Raw genomic sequence first — 7329 nt, forward strand, 5'->3', positions numbered from 1 at the left:
TCTACCTGTATGTTGCTGTACGTTCATGAATTGGGCGATAACAAACCGTCCACCACATTCTCAAGTGAATACTTGCGATTTAATATGCCTGACACGAGCAGGGTCGTCATGGTGGCGGGAAGCAATATCTTTTCGCCAAATGTGGCAGAAGTGAAGCCCTCGCACGCCACCTCCTTACCTGGCACCTTTGGGGTCAGAGGTCATGCGAAGCACAAGGTTGGTGACATACTGCTCGATCTGCCCGAGCGCAGTCTCCTGCTCCGCGCTGCGTGGCGTGGTCACCGACACGTCGACCGACTTGACGCGCGTCTGGAGCCGCTCGACCGTCAGGCTCACTTCTTCGCGGAGCTCTGCAAGGTTTTATTTTCTTTATCACACTGTGAACCAAGAGTCCCAAGGAGAGGCTTAAAGATAGGTGATACTAATGGTGTTTAAGGCGCGCATTATTAGTGTTGTATCGTCATGGCACCGCACGAGCCTATGAAGCTGGGCGCACCTGCTGTAATCACTTTCTTCCCTCACTCTCTATTTGTCCCTTCCCCTCTTTCTTGTTGTGTGCTATATACTGCACGCGGTACCCGTAATAAATGTTCTTTGCTCCGTTGATCTTCTTGGGAGTACGTGACCACTTCAGTGGCGACGATGATGGGATAAGCCTGCCGCCCCACCTCCAAACACCCCAATAGCCATGGCCGGATACGCAAGTCCGCCGCAGTTCCAGGAAGCTACGGACCACTGGCCGGCATATATAGTGCGGCGAGAAGCTTTCTTCGAAGGCAACGGCATCACGGAAGAAAAGCGAGCATTGCTCGTAGAACGGCTGAGCACTCATACGGTGGCCGTTGTTAGTGGACGCTGCAAGCCAACAAAGGAGAACGAGCTGTCGTACAATGAAGCACTCGACATACTGCAGAAGCATTTTTCGCCCAGTCCGAATGAAATAGCCCAATCCTACAAATTTTTCTCACGCAACCAGATGCCATGAGAGCCAGTCAGATATTTTCTCGTAGCCATTCGGCAAATGGCGGATACCTGCAACTTCGGCACTTTACTTGACAGGATGCTCCGGGACCGTGTAGTTTGTAGCCTTCAAGACAACTCAGTACGCCGCAACTGCTTTCGAAGGCATCCTTAACAAGAAGCGAAGCAGAGGAAATCGCCTTAGCAGTGGAAATGGCGGAAGAAAACGTGAAGACGTTGAAGATTGCGCCCGAAGGCGAAGGCTTACACATGTTAAGAAACATGTATGCACGACGTGGAAGTCGGCCACCATGCTTCAGGTGTGGAAAAACAGGGCACGACCCAAGAACCTGCCGGTTCCGCTCGGCGAAATGCTACCGGTGCCTGCAGCGCGGTCATGTTCGCAAGATGTGTACCGGACAAGCAGACAGCAGAACGTGGGTACCTTTCACGTGGCCACCCCAGCAAATTAATGCCTTGCATGCGTCAGCAGGAAACTGCAACGATCCGGGATCAGAAGCTCTGTTCCTAGTTGAAACGGCAGATAATTTCGTTGGAAACATTCACACCGTAAAGACAATAATGTGCACTCTACTTTGGAAAGGAATAGCGATCAAGATAGGGGGCATCTGGACACAGAGTCCCCGGTTTCTATCATTACTTGGCCCACCTAAGTACAGCATCAAGGCGCCTGGCCGAAACTGCAAGAATCGCCGCTCAAGTTGCCATGCTTCCTTGGACCATTGCCGGTGCGTGGCCAGTTATAGCTCGATGTTTCCTTGGGTTCGAAGACTACGAAAGCCACATTAGCGGTGCTGTGTTGTTCCGGGCCGAACCTGTGTGGCCGGAAAGTCATGACAGCGCTGGACCTTCTTGGGGAGCCGGTGCTCAGCGCAACGCAGGAAGGTGAGAGTGCAGCCATTCGTGAAGTTGGCAGTGGCGTTGAAGTCTTGTTAGAAGAATCTTCCGACGTGTTTGGATCCGAGTTAGGGCTCATAAAGGGACCGCTCGCCCTTTTGCCATTGCAGGATGATGCTGTTCCTCGGTTCCGCAAGGCGCGGCCGGTGCCGTTCGCATTGCGCTCAAAAGTGGAGGCCGAAATTGATCGGTTGGTTGAAAATAGAATTCTTGCCCCGGTCGCACACTCGGAGTGGGCGGCACCCGTGGTGGCGGTGGTAAAGCGTAACGGAAACATTCGCTCACGCGGCGATTTCAAATCTACTGTCAACTAAGCCTGCCATACGATCCAGTATCCTCTCCCGCGCATAGAGGACAGCATGGCGAGGTTAAACGGCGGTGAAGTTTTTACAACTATCGATCTCCGGGACGCCTACAATCAAATCGTCTTAGACGAAGAATCGCAAGTGCTCACAACGGTGAATACACAGAACGGCCCTTTTTGTTTCACACGTCTTCCGTTCGGAATAGCCTCTGCGCCAGCGCTATTTAAGCAACGCATGGAAACAATTTTGCAAGGACTGCCCGGAGTACAGGTCTATTTGGATGACGTCATCATTGCAGAAAAGCGGAATGATGCCGCCACCTTACGCCGATTTCTGGGAAGGTTCCGCGAGTTCGGGGTGCGGTTGAATGGGGAGAAGTCAAGGCTTCGTGAGAATGACCTTGATTTTTCGGGTTACAAAATGAACGATAAGGGCGTGCATGCCACAAGGGAAAATCATGAGGCTATTCTAGGCGTCGGCACACCTACGTGAGTGCCCGAGTTAAGGACATTTTTGAGTCTGGTCACCTGTTACCAAAGGTTTCTACCGCAGGCAGCCACGATCCTTGCACCTTTGTACGAACTATTGCGCGCAAGGGCGAAGTGGAAGTGGGGCATTGCTCAGCAGCAGGCGTTCCAATTGGTCAAAGCAATGATAATTAAAGCCGAGTTTCACAGTGAGTGCAAGCGCGCGTGGGAATGAAACCACGGTGGCCACAGACGACGCAGGAACCAAGGACGAGCAAGAACACGGGCCACTGATCAACCTGTTGGCAACAAGTATTTTCTTAGAAGGAGGACGTGCCGCCGCAACTGCTGCCGCAAAATTGAGTCAGTGCCCTTGTGTGCGTCCTTATATGGTCCTCGTTGAAGTAACGTGCAGTCCGCGCAGACGCAGCAGGCAGTAAAGGGCTCAGACGCTTGAAAGTACTCGCAGTGAGTGCAAGCGCACGTGGAAATGAAACCACGGTGGCCACAGACGACGCAGGAACCAAAGCCGAGCAGGAACACGGGCCAGTGATGAACCTGTCGGCAAGAAGTATTTTTTTAGACGGAGGACGTGCCGCCGTAATTGATGCCGCAAAATTGAGTCAGTGACGTTGGGCGCGTCCTTATATGGTCCTCGTTGAAGTAACGTGCAGTCCGCGCAGACGCAGCAGGCAGTACAGGGCTCAGACGCTTGAAAGTACTCGCAGTGAGTGCAAGCGCACGTGGAAATGAAACCACGGTGGCCACAGCCGACGCAGGAACCAAAGCCGAGCAGGAACACGGGCCAGTGATCAACCTGTCGGCAAGAAGTATTTTTTTAGACGGAGGACGTGCCGCCGTAATTGATGCCGCAAAATTGAGTCAGTGACGTTGGGCGCGTCCTTATATGGTCCTCGTTGAAATCACGTGTAGTCCGCACGCACGCAGCAGGCAGTAGAGGGCTCAGACGCTTGAAAGTACTCGCAGTGAGTGCAAGCGCACGTGGAAATTAAACCACGGTGGCCACAGACGACGCAGGAACCATGGACGAGCAGGAACACAGGCCACTGATGAACCTGTTGGCAAGAACCATTTTGTTAGAAGGAGCACATGCCGCCGCAACTGCTGCCGCCAAATTGAGTCAGTGCCGTTGTGTGCGTCCTTATATGGTCCTCGTTGAAATGACGTGTAGTCCGCGCAGACGCAGCAGGAAGTACAGGGCTCAGACGCTTGAAAGTACTCGCAGTGAGTGCAAGCGCAGGTGGAAATGAAACCACGGTGGCCACAGACGACGCAGAAACCAAGGACGAGCAAGAACACGGGCCACTGATCAACCTGTTGGCAACAAGTATTTTCTTAGAAGGCGGACGTGCCACCGCAACTGCTGCCGCAAAATTGAGTCAGTGCCGCTGTGTGCGTCCTTATATGGTCTTCGTTGAAGTAATGTGCAGTCCGCGCAGACGCAGCAGGCAGTACAGAGCTCAAAAGCTTGAAAGTACTCCCAGTGAGTGCAAGCGCACGTGGAAATTAAACCATGGTGGCCACAGACGACGCAGGAACCAAGGACGAGCAGGAACACAGGTGACTGATCAACCTCTTGGCAAGAAGCATTTTCTTAGGAGGACATGCCGCCGCAACTGCTGCCGCCAAATTGAGTCACTGCTGTTGTGTGCGTCCTTATATGTCCCTCGTTAAAGTCACATGCAGTCCGCGCAGACGCAGCAGGCAGTACAGGGTTCAACGCTTGAAAGTACTCGCAATTTGGCAGTGGCAGTTGCGGCAATAGTGCAACGCCTAAACTCTGCGCTTGTACTTTCAGGAACCGTACCATCGACTGGGCGGCCTTCGCTCAGGATTTATCAAGTTTTCCAGTACCCGCCGTGGTTGCTCAGTGGCTATGGTGTTGGGTTGCTGAGCACGAGGTCGCGGGATCGAATCCCGGCCACGGCGGCCGCATTTCGATGGGGGCGAAATGCGAAAATACCCGTGTGCTTAGATTTAGGTGCACGTTAAAGAACCCCAGGTGGTCAAAATTTCCGGAGTCCTCCACTACGGCGTGCCTCATAATCAGAAAGTGGTTTTGGCACGTAAAACCCCATATATTATTATTAAGTTTTCCAGTGCTGATTTCTGGACGCGGCAGGCGAGCTTGTTTGGACTGAGCACGTGCTGCAAATTCATCGACGGTGACAGCTGCGGCTGCATGGACTACAGCTGCGATCTACCTCCAAGGGCATACAATGAAGCTTCAGCAGCGTCTCGGATCCTTTGGCAGTGGCAGTTGTGGCAATAGTGCAACGCCTAAACTCTGCACTTGTGCTTTCAGGTTGGTTGTTTGCATCTTTGTTTTAGCTGCTTCAACTTTGTTTAGCCACAACTGCTGCCATTTTCCTGTCAGTTCTATTTTCTTGAATATATTTTTTTTTGCTTGCCCACACGTTTGTTACGTCACGCCTACGTGTCAAGAACTTGCCAAAAAAATTGAACAACGGGAACAGCATTTCAACAATAGGATGGAATCCCTTATGTTAGAAATGGGCTCTAAGATCAAACTGAAATTGAACGACTTTGGTCTGTCTGGAAATGCCTCGCATCGCGAAAGCATTGACTTTATGAGCAACTTGTTTGATGAGTTCAGAGCCAAGCAGGATGAATTGATGACTTCGAACAAGTCCTTATTGGCCCAAAATGAAATGCTTGTGAAACGGGTGGCTGATTTGGAGTAATATTCTAGGCTCAACAACATTGAAGTTAAAGGAATTCTTCTGACAAAGGGGGAGGACTGCCGAGCCATTCTGAAGCGTATGGGCGACGTCATCGAGTGTCCTGTATCTGAAACTGACATTGAGACAGTTCATCGTGTTCCGTCCAACTCATCCGATCAACATTTAATTGCTCGCTTTGTATCAAGAGACAAGAAAAATGAATTTGTAAAGAGAGCCCGCAAGGCTCGGCTCCGTGTGAGCCACCTTGGGCTTTCTGGCACAAACGGCACGGCTGTTTACGTGAACGACCATTTGACAATCAGTAATAAAATGCTGTTTGCCAAAGCACTTGCCCTGAAAAAGGCAAAATAGTGGCAGTACATCTGGACTGAAAACAGCCAGATCAAAGCTCGGAAAGCTACTGATAGTTGGGTTTTCCGTATTTCAGCCGAGTCGGATCTGCGCATATTCACGTAAGAGTGCCTATTGTGCTGATTACACGTACCTGGTCACTTTTTCATCGCTATGTCCATTACGTATTCTCGTGAACTTCGTTCTTCACTTTGTCACACTAATCCTTCACTGATTCATTTTAACTCACGCAGTCTACGAAAGAATCACGAGGGGATAAATAATTTTTTATCTTTGCTTGATCATGATTTCTCTTTTATTTGTGTTTCCGAAACGTGGCTTTCTAGCGATGATAGTAAAATGTATGGGTTTCATTCTTACAGTCCTGAGTACTGTCACCGTTTAAACAGTAGGTATGGTGGGGCTGCCAGCTTTGTTTCTCCGCGCATCAGTTACACTCTCCGAAATGATTTAAACTTTCACGTCGATTGCTGAGAAACGGTATGCGTGGAAACTAACGAGCCCATCGACGCATGTAGCACTAAAAGATTTGTTCTCGGTTGTGTTTATAGGTCACGAGGTCCTAACGCTTCGGATTTCATCTATGCTCTTGATAACGTACTTACCAAACTGCTATCGGAAAATAATAGTGTAATGATTGTGGGGGATATAAACACCAACTTGCTGGATGTTAATTCTAGCTTGTATACAGCCTACACTGACTGCTTCAGTGGCTACAGCCTGCTACGGCCTTGAATCACTCATTACATCGCCTACAAGATGCGTTGGTGAGGGTTCTCATTCACTAATTGATCATGTTTTAACAAACCTAGACGTACCCATTTCGGCGGGCGTTGTCAACACTGACCTCACTGATCACTTTCCGGTTTTTGCAATCTTCAAAACACGTTTGGCCAACATTGCCACCTCTTACTTCGCTACAGTACTCGACACAGATAAATTACGTTCTATCATTAGCTCCACTGACTGGTCAGATTTGAATTTTATTGGTGACCCCATAGAAGCTCTTAATTTCTTCTGCAATTTATTCACTAAAGCTATCAGTACTTGCTCTCGAACTGTGGGCTGTCAAAATCGATTTAAACGCCCGAATAATCCATGGATGTCAGATGGTCTGCTGAAGAGTTTGCGCAAAAAAGATAATTTGTATAAGAAGACTAAAAGACAACCATTTAACTGTTCTCTGAGAAATCTGTACAAAATATACTGCAACGTTCTTTACAGGAGTCTCAGAGAAGCCAAAAGGCTTTACTATGAAACAGCATCCTTGCAGAATAAAAACAACCCTAAAAAACAATGGCAGTTGCTGAATGACTTTTTCAACAATGAGCCGCCTAAGTTTATCTCTAAAATTGTACGCGACAATCTTACTTTTTGTCAGCCTTCTCAGATAGCAAGTGCTTTTTCTGCTCATTTCGCATTGCCCGAGGGAAACAAACTAACAACTTTTCAGCCTAAAATAGATCGCCTGAGCCATTCATTTTTCCTTCATCCTGTCACGCCGCATGAAGTGCTTTCTATTATGTGTAATCTTCGTAATACAAGTCCAGGATTAGATGGTATTGCAGTGCGCCACCTAAAGCTAGTCGCTGATGTCATATG

The 7329-nt window shown here is 49.3% G+C and overlaps 1 pseudogene; it reads left to right on the plus strand.

Annotated features, from left to right (window-relative positions):
- Window positions 1-688: 688 nt before the first annotated feature.
- On the plus strand, window positions 689-2192 carry LOC142557956 (uncharacterized; annotated as a pseudogene).
- Window positions 2193-7329: the final 5137 nt, after the last annotated feature.

This window comes from Dermacentor variabilis, chromosome 9 (genome assembly GCF_050947875.1).
Source record: "Dermacentor variabilis isolate Ectoservices chromosome 9, ASM5094787v1, whole genome shotgun sequence".
NCBI classification, from domain to species: Eukaryota; Metazoa; Arthropoda; class Arachnida; order Ixodida; family Ixodidae; genus Dermacentor; species Dermacentor variabilis.